Source organism: Psammomys obesus, unplaced genomic scaffold (genome assembly GCF_907164565.1).
Source record: "Psammomys obesus unplaced genomic scaffold, mPsaObe1.curated_primary_1811, whole genome shotgun sequence".
NCBI lineage: Eukaryota > Metazoa > Chordata > Mammalia > Rodentia > Muridae > Psammomys > Psammomys obesus.
The window spans coordinates 1,165,023-1,181,611 of NW_026596155.1; the positions used below are offsets into that span (position 1 = coordinate 1,165,023).

The following is a 16,589-nucleotide window of genomic DNA, read 5'->3' on the forward strand; positions in this document are numbered from 1 at the left end:
CTGACTCATTCTACAACTTGTCCTGGCAAGTTACGCAACCGCCTATTCGAATTGGATGAAGGAAGCAAAGCAAATGAACATAACCCTTCTACTTGTGTTTCAAACTCAGCCAGGCTAGAACTCATGCAAAGCAACTTAGTGTTACTATTCTGTCATCTGAATGTGAGCATAGAGAAAAGCCTTCTGGTTCTTGACTGCTCACTTTGGGTTTAGATACTCTCCCAAGTGGTGACAGAGTGAAGCCTTCCAGTTCTCAGCTTTAAAGCAGACGCTATAGGAGTGAGGCCTGGGACAGCTGATCATTAAAGGCTTTGTTGGGTGGAGTTTAATAAACCAAGGCATTGCTTTGTTAGGAAAAAAAAAAATTAAAGCTGATTGTCTTGGTTTTTATTTTTCCCCTATAAGAATGTCTAATGGAAAACTCAGAATGAAACTTGTCTCATACAGAGAATGATTAACATTTCAGGGGCAAATCTAGGCTTATGATATTCACGTAAATGGAGAAAAGAAATATTAATGTTTGTTATGTGACAAAACTTTTCCTGGGGAGGTGCAACACGTATCTTCTCAGATAGGAAACCCAACACAGACCAAACCCTACCCCTACCCCTACCCTTTGATACTGTCAAAGTGCAACTTAGTGAACCACGTAGTTTTTTTGGAGGGCTTATTTACAGGAATATGGGTAAGGGGTTACTTTAGCAGAAATGGCTCAAAGATAGCTGAATGACCAAGGCCCACCCCAGCATGCACCAGTGACAGCTCACAAAAGCTAGGAAACCTGGTGCTCACTGCACAGCCTGCAGGAGAGTGTCCTGACTCTTCCAGACAGGCAGTAACCAGTTAACTGGTCTGGCCTCAAGAGTCTTCTTTGCATTTTGGCTTCTCTGAGAGTGACTCTTAGCTTTTATTACTTTTTCAGGCCTCTGGTTGGTTTCAGGGACTTCCGGAACCTATTTTGAGTTGTTTACTGTCCCGCTTAAGGACCTTTCCTGCAGGATGGAATGTTACACAACTGTGTTTATTCAAAACCACAGTTAAGCAAGGGAATTTGCCTTAAAGAGCTGAAATTGTAGGAGAAGTGATCCTTTAGAGTGAAAACAAAGGTAGAGAAGTATAAAAGGCCAATAATGCATAGCTTAGGAATTTTATTTTTGTTAAAAACCAACCATTACATTCATTAGCTAACCTTCCGATGCTGGGCCAAGGGTGGACCACGGCCCTGTGCTGAGAAGTCTAAGTTGTTCTTCCTCCCAGAGGGCAGTATCTACTATGTTCTGTTTTAGTTTTGCTAAAGGGAATGGATAGTGTTGGGACATATTAAATAATGATGATCAGGCACACAACAGATTTTATATGAAAGGTTTATTAGATGGAGATGAAGACAGAGAGAGAAGGGAGAACAGGACATGATGGGGGGAGAGTGGGAGGGGAAGCCCTGACAGAAAGGAGAGAGGGGGAGAAAGCAAGAGGAGCCAAGAGAGGGCCTAAGCCACAGGTTTGCTCCCTTTAAGGAGCAAGGTAACCACACCTTCCAGGTGTGGCCACCTGGCTGACACATGATGACATCATAGGTTGCTAGGCAACCAAGAATAGGTGCCTAAATACTAACAGCTAGCTTTCAGGAACATATGAGACAACATGAGTTCGGACGCTCTAGCCTTGTGCCGCATATCCCATGCTTCTTGCCCGTGGTCATTGAGGGCAGCCTTTCCACAGTGGTCAGCTCCATGAAGGAACCTATGCAGCACATATCTAGATGTTGATTTCATTGATAACGAAGAAGTTATCTTTCACATCACACATTTTCTTAAGTATGTACTAATTAAATTACCTGTTTGCATCAGCAATATTTTGACTATGGGAAATCAGTTGGGAAGGGGAATAAGTAGCAAAGAGGATGTTTGAAATCCATATGAAAGATATTATTTTACAAACTTACACACACACATATATACATTTAAATGACGTTAACCTAAGTAGGGAGTTATTCTCCTAGAAGCTACAGGCTATCAAACAAGCTCAGTGTCAGGTGTGAGGCTCAGCTCCTTGAGTTATTGCTCAGGGGAGTTAGTTCCAGGGACTTCTCAAAAAAAAAAAAAAAAAAACAGTGCAGGCTGCCGCCGCCATTGAATGGGTGTCCTCACCAGAACCTGTTGATGGGATACTATTGCTGAAGACATCACATACTTTGGTGACGGAGTTTGGAGAAATCAAGCTGGAAGCTTCCTCCCTGCTCACTTTTATGATAGTAGCCAGGCATGGTGGTGCAGGCCTTTAATCTCAGGAGGCAGAGGCAGGCAGATCACTGTGAGTTCAAGGCCAGCCTGGTCTACAAAGCAAGTGCAGGACAACCAGGGCTCTGTTTCACAGAGAAACCCTCTCTTGAAAAACAAACAAATGAAAAAACCTTTTACGATAGTGGAAGGAGCACACACACACACACACACACACACACACTGCTGCAGGAGAAAAGTCATCCACAGTTTCATCTAGCTTTGAGCCAGCTCCAATAGCAACTGTCCTGGCAAGACATGCCCGTGGGTACAGCAGTGAAATGGCATAATTGTTATACGGGCAACCCGTGGCTGCTTATCGGAATTAAGGCCTGCTCCACAGGAGAAACTCACACCTGTAAATCTGGCCGACGGCCCATGACTAGGAGCCTCATAGGTCGTACATGTAAACCTACAACTATTATTTTGCTAAGCAGACATAGTATCAAACTGCTTTCTGAACACACTTCTCTCTCCCCACAGATCGCTACAGCTCTCAGTCCTCACCGGAGCGTTTTCATTGCGCAGGGGACAGTGATTAAGACAGAGACTCATAAATGTTCAGAGAACAAAGAAAAGGCTCGGAGAACAAAGCCTCCGTAGAGCACTCAGCTATAAAATACACATCCATATCATAACCCCCCCCCCCCCAACAAGGCTCAGGGAACACCCGGGTGAGAAGACCGTCAGAGCAGGAGATGAAACAATGCCGCCCAGATGGCTGGACGTAACAGGACCATTGTTCTCATGAGCTCATGACTGCCGTGGTTTACCCGGGTAAGGTAAAGCCGGCCAACATTCCATCGTGGACTGGGGAGGAGTGCGAAAGTCCGTCGGTTTTCTTCAGGAGTCTGGTACAGTGGCCCCGCCCCTGTGTGGATATGGACGCCACGAATTTGCACTCAAGGTGGAATGTCTCTGAAAAAGGTAAAAAGAAACAAAGGGCTAAAACTAGAAGTCGGGAGATCAGTAGAATCAAAATATAGTGTCTGAATGTATGAAAGTACCAAAGAGGAAATTTAAAATGTTAATTAGAGAAAAGAACACAGTGGGGGGCAGGAAAGATGGCTTAAGAAGAGTGCTTGCTGCTTCTGAAGAGGGCACAGGTTCAGTTCCCAGCACCCCGCAGGAGCTTACAACCTTCTGTAGCTCCAGTTCCAGGGGATCTAGAATCATCTTCTGGCCTCCACAGGCACCAGGCACACGAGCAGTGCACCGGCAAACGTGCAGGCAAAACCACTCACACACACAAAATAAAGTTAAAAAGTAACTCTTAAAATAAAAACAGCATGTGGGAAATTATAGCCAGTTAAGATGCCCCGACAGCGGAAGGCGCTTGCTGCCAACACTGACAAGCTGGACTTGATGCAAGATCCAGACCACACCCACTAAAGGAACCGACTCCTGGAAATTGTCCAATGGCCTACACGCTTATATGCGCACATGTACTCCTGCGCACACACACAGGAGAAGGGGATAAAATGTAATTTAAGACTCACCGTAAAGAACTGGGAAACTTACTGATTTTTATGTGAGTTTCATAGAGACAAGGATTCTGTCTGTCTGTGGGTTGTCATCTCCCTCACTTCAGCTCCAGGAGGGTGTGTATGTCGGGCATCTGAACATTACTAAGGAAATGAATGAGGGGCCCTTGGCACTGATGATCAGACCAAGCATGAGTGTGTGCCCATTTGCCAACATGCAGAGGCCATATCAATAGTCTGATGCTTTTTAGAGAGAAGGAGAGCATTGGTTAGACAAATGTTTTGAGAAGAGATCACTTAGAGCTTCCTTTGGGTCCTAGAAAAAGTTTACCTACATTGCTTAGCACACATGAAACTACAGTAATGCTAAGATGAGTTTATACCCTGATGTGGAAGTCAATCCAAGACATAAAAAAAGCATTCAATAAAGAGAATTGCAGAAAAAATTTTAAAAAGCCAAATTGCTAGGCGGTAGTGGCTCATGCCTTTAATCCCAGCACTCAGGAAGCAGAGGCAGGAGAATCTCTGAGTTGGAGACCAGCCTGGGCTGCAGAGCCAGGATGGCCAAGGCTATACAGAACAGCCCTGTCTCAAAAAAAAAAAAAAAAAAAAAGAAAGAAAGAAAGAAAAGAAAGAAAGAAAAGCCAGGTTGAAATGATGCTAGAAATAAAAGACTCAAAAAACCAACAAACATCAAAAAAACATCAGTGGAAAAAACCTCAGTGACAGAAAGATCATGTGGAAAACAGTCAGTGCTTCTAGGTGGAGGAGTTAGATCACTCAGTAAAGATTAATGAGGAAATTCTTTTTTAAAAACTGATTTAATTTAATGTGCATTAGTGTGAAGGTGTCAGATCCTTTGAAATTGGCAGTATAGACAGTTTTGAGCTGCCGTGTGGGTGCTGGGAATTGAACCTGGGTCCATCTGGAAGAGCAAACAACGCTCTTAACCACTGAGCCATCACTCCAGCCCCAGGAGAATCTTTTTAAACATATAAAGAACATGGACCTTTGAGATACCATGAAGAGAGATAACCTTTGAATTATGGACATAGGCTAAGAATACCACAGTGAGGCCAGGTGGTGGTACATGCCTTTGATCCAGCGCTTGGGCGGCAGACACAGACGATCTCTGCCAGCCTGCTCTACAGAGCAAGTTCCAGGACAGCCAAGGTTACACAGAGAAACCCAGTCTCTGGAAACAAAAATGAAAAAAAAAAACAACAACAAAAACCACAGTGAAAGGATAGAAAATATTTTCAACAAAATTACAAAGAAAATGCCCCAGCCTAGTGTCTTCGTTGCTATGGCCATGATAAATAGCATGCCCAAAAGCAAGCAGGGAAGGAAGGTGTTTATTTTAGGTTACAGCTGTGGTTGATTATGAGGGGATGTTAAGACAGGAATTTGAGGTGGGAGCTGAAGCAGAGACCATGGAGGAATGCCTCTGACTGGCTTGCTCCCCCGTCTTCGCACAGTCTGCTTTTCTCACAGAACCCACACCCACCTGCTCAGGGGTGGCACAGCTCACAGCAGGCTGGTCCCTCCCACAGGATTCACTAATTAAGGAAATGCCCCACAGACTTGCTCTCGGGCAACCTGACATTTTCTCAGGTCAGCTTCCCCATCCCCGATGGCTCTCTCTGGTTGACATAAAATCTAACCGGGCCTGCAGAACCAGAGAAGACGCTCCCCAGGGCTTACACAGTGAAAACAAGGCCGGGGGATCTGTTTGAAATAGGAACCTTTATTCTCCTGATTTCGTTTTTCTCAAAAGTACACGGGTTCTTTGAGAACAGTACCAGAGTATCTTTCCAGTACTGGCGGACGAGAGCCCAGAGGGCTTTGTCTCACAAAAGAAACAGGTGGTGCCAGCCGAACATCAGGCAGAGCTTAGGGAATCCTGCCGAGGAGGAAGGATGCCGGAGCCAAACACAAGAACACAAGAAAGCCTACAGAATCAAGTTAGCGGGGCCCACAGAGACTGAACCGCCAGCTGGGAGCGTGCGTGCATGCGTGCGTGCGTGGGACTGACCTAGGCCCTCTGCACATATGTAACAGTTACGGGGCTCAGTCTTCACGTGGGACTCTTAACAGCAGGAGCAGGGGCTGTCTCTGACTCTGTTGCTTGTCTTTGGGACCCTTTCCTCCTCCTGGGCAGCCTGGTCTAGTCTCAACAGGATAGAATGCATCTGGTGTTACTGCAAAGGTGACCAAGACTGGTTGGTATCCGTGGGAGGCCTCCATTTGTTTCATAAGAAATGAAGGAGGAGTGGGTGAGGGTGGGCAGGACTGGGAGGAAAGGAGGAAGGAGAAACTGCGGTCGGATGTCAATTAAGAAATAGGTGGTACACGTAAGGGCAGCCTCATGGCCAACAGTAGATGGCCAGTACAAAATGAAACGGTATTTTTTTTGTACTTTACTCGTCTTCTGCTTATATATTGTGGCTTTTGGTTTATAGGTTTTGTGTGTGTGTGTGTGTGTGTGTGTGTGTGTGTGTGTGTGTTCGCGCGTGCGTGCATGCCTGTATGTATTTATTGTGCTTTTTCTTTTCTTTTCCTCTTTATTTGTTTTGTTTTGTTTTATTCTGGTTTGTTTATTTCCCTATTTTGTTTTCTAAAGAGGGAGAGAAAGAAGGCCTGGACTTGGATGGATGGGGAGGTGGGGAGGATCTGGGAAGAGATGAGGGAGGAGAACCATGATCAGAATATATTGTATGACAAAAATATCTTCAATAAAAAAGAGAAATGGTGGTGAGCCCCTGATTCTGATGAGGCAGAAGCTCATCCCATCACCACAGGAATCTCGGTAGTCCACCTGGCCTCTCTCCCAACTGGGGGAGGAGTTCCATGGTTCCAGGCTTCTAATCTTCTGTAGTTAAAAGAATAGAGAACTATGATGTTAACATCGGCTCTTCCTTCCGAATACAGAAAATGGAAAGCTTTTTCTCAAGGGCTTCTCTGTGGAACGCTCACCTGTACATTGTCAGTATTCTGTCCTATGGCCATTTCTGTGCAAAGAAGAAAGTACGTGGCCCTTCCCAAAGTCACCATTGAAGGCAGGCAGATATGCAGGGCCCTGGAATGGACGCTGGCCACCTTAGCATAGTACTACATGTGAAGGTAGCACTTGGGGGTGAGTGGACTATGAACAGGTTAGGTTATTTAGACAGTACGTTTTCCATCAATATCTAAGCAGACAAGTCTTATGTGTGATTTCAATTTACAATGGATTTTAAATATTTATTTTATTTTATATGTATGAGTGCTCTGCCTTCAAACATACCAGAAGAGGGAATCAGATCCTATTACCAATTGTCATGAGCCACATGCTGCAGATTGAAATCTGGACCTCTGGTAAAGCAGATAGTGCTCCTAACCACTGAGCCATCTTTCCAGCCCTACAGTGGGACTGTCTGTCTATCTATCATCTATGTATGTATGTATGTATGTATGTATGTATGTATGTATGTATGTATGTATCTATCTATCTATCTATCTATCTATCTTTGAAACTGTTTCTTTGTGTAGTTTTGGCTGTCCTGGACTCACCTTGTAGACCGGGTGAGCTTTGAACTCACAGCAATCCTCCTGCCTCTGCCTCCCAGAGTGTTGGAACCATAGGGGTGTGTCACCATGCCCTTCGTCCAACAATAGATTTTAAAGTAGCTATTTGGTTCTTTAGTAATACAAGAATATTTTCACAAGCTAATTGCTAATTTTCATTATGTCCCCTCAGTTATATAATTTTATTCCCATTGTAACCACAACAATTCTGTAAACTACAAATGTAGGTTAAAATTATATAAAGTTATTAAATTTTTGTGTAAAATATTCTTAGTTTCTCAACGTCTGTAGAGTATTTTCTATCCTATCAAATCGCTAGCCTATCAGAGTCTGTCCAGGGTGATCTCAGTTTCTGATGGATGGCCACCAACGTCAGATCAGTGAGGTTTTTCACAGCAGTGTCTCCTGATGCGATCGGGGATTTTTTAGATGGCACAGATGATTATTTTCATCTTATTTATCTCTATAATGAGCTAAGTAAAGCAGTATTGTTCTAAGACACAGGTGGCCTGTTTGGGAAATGAAATCAAAACGCCCTCAGCAGTCATGGCTGAAGTTAAGGTTATATTGTTTTGGCAAAACCTAAATATATATATTTATATATTTAGGTTATATATATATACGTATATATATGTACACACACATATATATATATATATATTTTTTTTTTTTTTAATGTTAGCATTTAATTAACCTCCCTGGTTGGCTTTACGCCATCAGGACACAGCACCTCCCACACCCTTAATCTTCTCTTCTGCTCTTCTGCTGAAGAATCTGGCCTTCACGATGACAGGCTGCTTAGGGAGCTTGCCCTTCCCCAGAACTTTGTAGTAGCCCAATCACACAACATCAATGATGGGAGCAGCCCCAGTCTTGTTTTTTGCAGCATTGACCCGTGTCTGCTCACTGACCAGTGTCCACAATTTATCCAGGTTGACGGTTGGGCAAAAGCTCTCATTCCTCTTTAAGTGGTAATGCCTCATACCAACTTTCCCAAAGTCACCTGGATGATATTTGTCGAAGTTGATCCTGTGGTGATGCATGCCTCCAGCATTCCCGAGGCCTCCCGGGTGTTTGCGGTACTTACCAAAGAGGCCATGACTGTGGTTTACGTGGCCCCGGAATTTCTGCGCCTTCCTCAGTCTGAATGGCGTGGCGGCAGCAGAAAGGAAAAGCCCAAGTCTATATTTTTAAGCTTCATAATACGTATAAAAACCCTTGCGTTGTTTCATGCTATTGTTATCATTCTGTGAAAACCTTGTGTTTAAGCTGTTGGTACTGTACCAGTTTTTGAAGACAATACTTATTTCATGCTGTGTTTCTAAGAAAGCACAGAGTGTGTGAGCTAATTTGCCTGGGACTTTTACATCCAAAGGATTGTTTTCGACATTAAAGCACATAGGTGCTATTTTTGGCTTATCTTTTCTTTCTTACATGGATTATATATGTTTTTATTACTTTATCACCTTATAGATAATGAAATATTCTTTTAAAAGACTTAAATTGATTCTTTGATAATTGTTAACTTACTGAAATACGGGCACCTTAGCAATGGCTACTGTTAGAGAAAATGACTGCCTTCCAGGGTCAACAGTTTCTCAGGGAGAGGCGGGGCCTCATGAGCCCTTCCCTAATCCATGATGGAATGTTGACTTTTGACTAGCCCAATCTTGTGCAGGTAACCACAGATGCTGTGAGTTCAAGAATGCAGCAGCAAAACTAATTAATTAATTAAAATTTGAAAGAGAATGCAGCAGCTACGTCATGTCCAGCAGGTGTGTTCCCTGGGATCCCTTCCCATCCTCTGGTTCTTACATTCTTCTTGCTCTCTCTTCTGCAATATTGCTGGGTCTTGGAGGGGGTCACATAGGTGACATAGTTATGTACTCCCAGCACCTTGGAGGAAAAAAACTTCTCTCTCCAAGGCAGAGAGCAATGCTAAACTAATCTGAGAGCATAAACAAAAGTGTTTAGAAGGCAGCTTAAAAATGTGCTCACCTAGCAGAACAACAGTAGGTTCCCCCCCTCTCCTGGGGCCTGTGGCATCCCTGTCTGTGGGCTTCTGATGAGGTTATCTTAGTGCTGTCAGAAAGCAATTGGCTACCCTCCCATAGAAGGCCACTATTGCACCGTGGCACGTGCTGCCTGGCAGGATGGTACCGCGGCACACGAGGCGTACATCTGCTTGACACTGCTCCTGGCTTTTCTTCCCTGGCTGCCTGCATAACACTTTCTGACTCCCTGAAGGCCCGCCATCAAGTAGGAAAGTCAGATACGGCTCGACTTCTCTGTGTCCTGCCTCCAGAGTGTGTGATGTCCTCAGCCATGGGCTCCTATGATTTAGTTCTAGTGAACAACCCAGAGTAGTGACAACAGCCTCTACTTTTCCGCATGCTTTCCAGACCTCCCTGGTCAGCAGCTTGTTGGGAGGTAGCCCACCCCAGCACGAGGACTTACGCTTAATAATCCCTGACTTTTGGAAGCAGTGTTACCCATTGCATTCAAACTTTTTTTAAAAATATATATATATAGTTATGTTTTAAAAGAAGCTTACAAAATAGTGGCTTTCCATATGGCTTTTTTCGTAATCCTTAGACCTGATGAACTCTCCCTTCCCGGCTGCTTCTCTTACCCATACCATTGCCTCTGTCCCCACATAAACATTTCTGTCTCCAGTACGATCACCTGTACTTCTCCTTTGTGCTTTTTAAGACAGCTACGGTGAAGTTCCAGAGAAACCTTAACACACTTGACATGTAAGTGGTTCTTCCATCCTTCCATCGATCCATCCATCCATCGATCCATCTATCATCTATCTATCCATCTATCTATCCATCCATCCATCTCTCCATCCATATCTATCATTTTGAGTTCCAGGCTGGCCTGAAAATTACTATATAGCACAGGCTGGTCTTGTGATTCTCCTGCCTCACCTCCCAAGTGCTGAGCCGTTTTGCCCAGCTTTATAAGTTAGATTTTAACAGAAATAAATTCCTGCATTTGTGTGTGTGTATGTATGTATGATAACTCGCTTGTGTAGCATAAATAAAGCTAATGGTTTGATCATCAACACTGCAATGAATGAATGAGTGAATAAATAAATAAATAAATAAATAAATGTTCCTATCTGAGCAACAGCTGTGCACACCACATAATTCACGTGCTCCCTTGGGTGCCTGATATATATATATAATTGGTGGCCATTCTGAAATGTCCAGAAACAATGCTAGGTAGCACTTTAGGAACTATGTCCAATTAATAACATTTAAAGACTAACAGTGGGTTCAGAGGTGTCTGGTGGGAATTATCTGAAGGCTTGAACTCTTACATCTAATCCTTACCACACATGCACACACACATTCGCCACTGACAGAATCCCGAGAAGCATCTTGGTTATGCGAAATTGGACGAGAATGAACACAGCAAATTTGTTCCACCAAAAATCCCCGGGAAAGTTTAGTGTGGCTGAATTACCATCAAGTACGTTTTGACAAAGTGCTTGCTATTTCTTTTTTGTTTTTATTTTTAAGCACGTGAACACACGTGACTTTCCTGAAGTAGTCTTTATTTAAGGTCCCTAATTTGAGAGCTGAAACTCTACTTTTTTGACTACTTTTCATCTGTTTATCAGGGGATTTTGTATTAACTATTATTATTGTTGTGTGCACATGTACACAGAGAGGTCAGGTTTCAAGAGTTGGTCCTGTCTCTTCACCTTCCGCTCTGGGGATTGAATTCAGGTCATGAGGCTTGTGTGACGGGTGCCCTTACACACTGAGGAATCTTGCCAGCCAGTTTTAATCTTATTTCCAAGCACACATTCTTTTTCAAGCTCTAAGAGGCTGACGTGACATCCTTCATCATCCTGCTTTGATTATAATCATTTTCAATGGGTATGGAATTTCTTCAGTCGATTTCACATCTGTGGAAATTGCTTTATTCTGTGTCTTGTCTTGTAGATCTGGTCTTTCCATTTCTTTCTATAACGTTTTGTTTTGTGCCTTATGAAATCAAAGCAGGCGTTATACAATGGCCCTTCATCTGCTAAGTCTTCTCTTGGTGCCTTAGGAGAGAAGCCCATAGAGACAGAGTGAGGGTGACATTCCTAAGCCAGTGTGGTGTGTGGCTGTCAGGTGCTAGTACTCTCTTTTTCTCCTCCCCTCCCCTCCCCTTCCTTCCCCTCCTCTTTCCTCCCTTCCCTCCCCTTCCCTCTACCAAATGTCCCTTTTGGACTCCACACAAAGAGATTGATCCCCACTCTGCTGTCTCTGTTGAGGGGGTAAGGGGCAGTTTCATTATCCATGCAACATCAAGCCCCATAGTTCCTGTTAAAACATTAATTAATAATAGGCTAGTGAAATGGCTCAGTAGCTAAAGGCATTTGCTGCTAACCCCGATGACTTGGATTTAATTCCAGAGACCTCCTGGTGGAAGGAGAGAACTGACTCCCTTCATGTGTTCAGTTGACTTCCCTGTGTCCCGTCTCTTTCCCGTATAAATTAATAAAATAAAAAGGTTTTTTTTTTTTTTAAGGTTTGTGAATGAATGATGAATTCTGTCTTGGATTTTTTGTTTTGTTTTGTGTCGTTTGTTCAGGCAGTGTTTTGCTATGGTTGTCCCCAAACACCTGACCTTCTTGAATCTAGACCCCGAATCCTAGGATCAGAAGTGTACAGCGACACTCCTGGCTTCCAGTCTTGCTGCAATAAAGTGATTTCAGCTTGATTAAGTAGTTTTAAGATTTTCTTTATGGCTGGCAGTGGTGGTGCACACCTTTAATCTCAGCACGTGGGACGCAGAAGCAGGTGAAACTCTGTGAGTTCCAGGCCAGCCTGGTGTACAGGGCAAGTTCCAGAATGGCCAGGGCTACACAGTGTCTTGAAAAACAAAACAAAACAAAACCCACCAAGGTTTGTTTTATGACCTTTGTGTGTGTGTGCACACGTGTGTTCGTGTGTATGGGTGTGTGCACATGTGCATGTGTGTGGAGGACAGAAGGTAGCATGTTACTCGGGCACCATCATATTATTTAGTGTCCCACTGGCCCTACCTGTGCCCAGTGTAGGTCAGGCTGGCTGTCCAGTGAGCCCCAAGTGTCTGTCTCTACCTCCCACGATAGCTTCCGGGCACACACGGTCACACCCATCTTTTCTTCCCGTGGACTTGGGAATTGAGCTCAGGCCCCTCTGCTCACAATGTGAGCACTTTACTTTACTAGCTGAGCCGTGTCCTCAGCCCAGCAATGTATTTCTAATATGAAAAACTGAAATCTAGATGGTTGTGAAGTTGAGGTTATAATTTTAAATTTCAAGCATTTGCTATTTGGAAAGAAAGAAAACAATGCAAAACCAAGGCAAACAGAGACCCGGATTTATTTTTACACAAATGATACTTCAGCTCTCATTCTGAGTTTGTTTCCCAATGTACTAGTTGTAAAAGGTGCGGTTTTCCTTTAAGTTTGCTTTGTTTAGTAACTTTTTAAAATCCTATGAACCTTAGGATATTTTCCTTTTTTTTTTTTTTTTTTTTTTTTTTGAGAAATGCAGTCCAAACTGGCCTTGAACTTGGTGTGTAGTTAAGAATGACCTTTACCTCCTGACTCTTTTGCCTTCTCCTCCCGAGTGCTGGGATAACAGGTATATGCCTCCAAGCCCAGCAAATTAATTTTAAAAGTATTTTCTCTGAGGGTATCTAAAATAAAACAGCAGCAGCAACAACAAAACCTTTAAAATGTTGATATAATTAATATTTTAATTGAGATTTAATAAGTATTTCTAAAGTGACCAGACTTCAATTAATATTAGAATTTATTCTAAATCATTATATGAGAGATATTAAATCATTTATGAGAAATATAAGAAAAATGCATATTTATCTCCATTTTAAATATTAATTATTATTATTTTGGTTTTTGAGACAGGGTTTCTCTGTGTAGCCTTGGATGTCCTGGACTAACTTTGTAGACCAGCCTGGTCTTGAACTCACAGCGATCCTCCTGCGTCTGCCTCCCCAAGTGCTGGGATTAAAGGCATGCAACTAGCCTTTATGTCTCCTTTTTTTTTTTTTTTTTTTTTTTTTTTTTTACATAAAGAGGATTCATAGTATTAAAAGTGTTTTCCTGAGGACTGGGGTGTGGCTGTGCTGGTAGAGTGATTGCCTGCCGTGGAGTAGACCTGAGTTTGGCACCTCCACCCCAAGAACTACAGTCAGGGTGACAGCAAATGCCATCTGTGAGTGACAAGGAGAAATGTAGAGAATGGGGACAGTAGCAAGAATAAGACTTCCCACTATATATACATGATATCGTGCTTTCTGAGCCTGCGTAATTACCAAGTCTTGAAGAAAAAAATAATAAAAAAGTAGGGAAGGAGATAGATAGCAGCCAGAGATTCTAACAGGGCTTTGCTTTCATAAAACAGTGTACAGCTGAGGACAGCCTTGAACTTGTGTCTGCTTCCCTATTTGATGTGAAGCTTCTCTTATATTAAGGGTACATCATTACAGGTAGAAAATGGTGGGTTTGGATAAGAGTTTATTAGATTTGTATTTTCCCTATAGACTTTTAAAGGTTATGTTTCCACGTTTAAAAGTAGTTATTACGAAGAAAGGTTTAGCTTGTCTGCACTGTTGCCCTTTTTTAGAAACAATGTCCTTGTCCCGGCAGTGTGAGGGCTTCCAGCCCTGTAATGATAGCGCTGGTAACCTGTCATTACTTCAGAGGCTGCTTTTGGTTACATTGTTTGAACAGCTCTCCACAACAGGCTGGATCTGCAGGACTTTCTGTCTGAAATGCTTCATTATGTTGCAAGTTGGAACTTGATGTGTGGGATGTCAATCAAGACAAAAATTTCCTTTTCCTGTACTCCCTTCTCCGCGAACATTTTTCCTTTCTTGCATTTATCACAAATATTTATGGAAGCATAAATCTTTCTTTTTTTCTTTTTTATAATTTATTTACTTTATATCCCAATTGTAGCTCCATCCCTTCTCCTGGTCCCACCCTCCCTCTCTCTTCCTTCCTATCCCCCTCTAGTGCACAGAAAGGAGTAGTTCTCTTCACCTGTCATCTGACGCTAGTCTATCAAATCTCATCAAGATCATCCTGAAAGAGAAAGACATACATGGTATATACTCACAAGTGGATATTGGCCATATAATACAGGATAACCATACTATAATCTATAGACCTCAAGAAGCTAAATAACAAGGAGGGCTTTAGGGAGGATGCTTAATTTTCATTCAGAAGGGCAAATCGAATAGATACTAAAGTGGTTGAAGAGAGGGAACAGGATGGGAGAAAGCCTACCACAGATGTTCCCTGAAAGAGAGTCTACCCAACAGTGGATTGAAGCAGATGCTGAGATTCACAGCCAAACTTTGGGCAGAGCACAGGGAATCTTATGGAAGAGTGGGGGAGGGAGGAATAGAAAGACCCAGAGGGGACAGGAGCTCTACAAAAAGATTAACAAAGCCAACAAACCTGGGTCCAGGGGGCCTACAGAGACTGATGTACCAACCAAGGCCCATGCACGGAGAGGACCCAGGCCCCCTGCTCAGATGTAGCAGACAGGCAGCTCAGTGTCCATGTGGGTACCCGAGTAAAGGGAGCAAGAGTTGTCTATGACATGGACTCTGTTGCCTGCTCTTTGATCACTTCCCCATGGTGGGGTGGCCTTGCCAGGCTACAGAGAAAGACAAATCTTTTTTTTTTTTAATATATTTTTTTTAATTTTTAAATAATTTTATACATTCACTTGTAGCCTTCTTCCTCTTTCCCTCCCAATCCTCCCCTCCCTCCCTCATCTCCTCTCTGCCCCCTTCCGGGTCCACTGAGAGGGGGTGTCCTCCTCTCCTTCCATCTGGCCCTAGCTTATCAGGTATCTTCAGGATGGTTGCAATGTCCTTATCTATGGCCTAGCAAGGCTGCTCCTCCCTCAGGGAAGGAGTTCATGTCAGAAACATGAGTTCATGTCAGAAACAATTCCTGTCCCCCTTACTAGGCAACCCACTTGGATATTGAGCTACTATGGGCTATATCTGAGCAGGGGTTGTAGGTTATATCCATTTTCATGGTCCTTGTTTGGATAAACAGTCTCATAGAAGACCCCTGTGCTCAGATATATTTGGACCTTGTAGGGCTCCCTGTCCCCTCTAGGATATACTAATTCCTCCTTCCTTCATATGATTCCCTACACTCTGTTGAAGGTTTGGTTATGGGTCTCATTATCTGCTTTGATACACTGCTAGGTAGAGTCTTTCAGGTGCCTTCTGTGGTAGGCTACTGTCCTGTTACTTGTTTTCTCCTATGAAGACATAAATCTTAACTCCCTTTGTGTGTGTGTGTGTGTGTGTGTGTGTGTGTGTGTGTGTGTGTGTTTGGTTTTTCAAGACAGGATTTCTCTGTGTAATCGTGGCTGTCCTGGAACTAACTATCTTGACCAGGGACCTAGAACTCAGAGATTTCTCTGCCTCTGCTTCTGCCTCCCAAGGGCTGGGATTAAAGGTATGTGCCACTACTGCCCAGATTAAACTGTATTTTAATAAACACTCCTAAGTGTGGAAAATGATAAACCCAAAACAATTTGTGACCTGAAAGATTAAACTGTATTTTAATAAACACTCCTAAGTGTTCATTGTCACTGGGAAATGTTCGTTTTGACATTTCCTTGTGTGTAAGTATCCAGCTTTGATTGTATCCACTCTCCCATAGCCCTCCTCTCTCCTCTTTTCCCCTGGTCTCCCTTCTCCAAACTATTTTCCTGCATTTTGGGAATTGAGTATAGGGATTCATCCTCAATAGGCCCAAAATTTTACCATTAAGTTTATCTCAAGCCCATGGCTTATTTTTTATTTTGAGTTGGGATCTTGCTGGCTTACTGGGGCAGGCCTTGAACTTTGAGTCTTCCTGTACCCACATCAGAGTAACTTCACTTACTCCACTTGTAGCTCCTGGACTCGGTTTCCATCTTTCTTTTTCTCTCTCCCTATCTTTCTCCTTCCATCTTTCTCCCCTTCTCCCTCCCTCCCTCCTTTTTTCCTTGCTTTCAAAGTCTTTATGGTACAAAAGTAAATATGAGCCTTTGGTTTTTTGAGACAGGGTCTCACTATGCAGCCCTGGCTTGCCTGGAACCCATATGTGGATCAAACTGGCCTCAAACTCACAAGAGAGTTGCCTGCTACTGCCTCCCAAGTTTCTCTTTTAATGTCTGGCTTATTTTGCTTACCACGATGGTCTCTAGTTCCATTCATTTTCCCACATGTG

The 16,589-nt window shown here is 43.2% G+C and overlaps 1 pseudogene; it reads right to left on the reverse strand.

Moving 5' to 3' along the window:
• Positions 1-3,045: 3,045 nt before the first annotated feature.
• LOC129667081 (60S ribosomal protein L27a-like) overlaps positions 3,046-16,589 on the reverse strand; it is a 15,210-nt pseudogene continuing 1,666 nt past the window's right edge.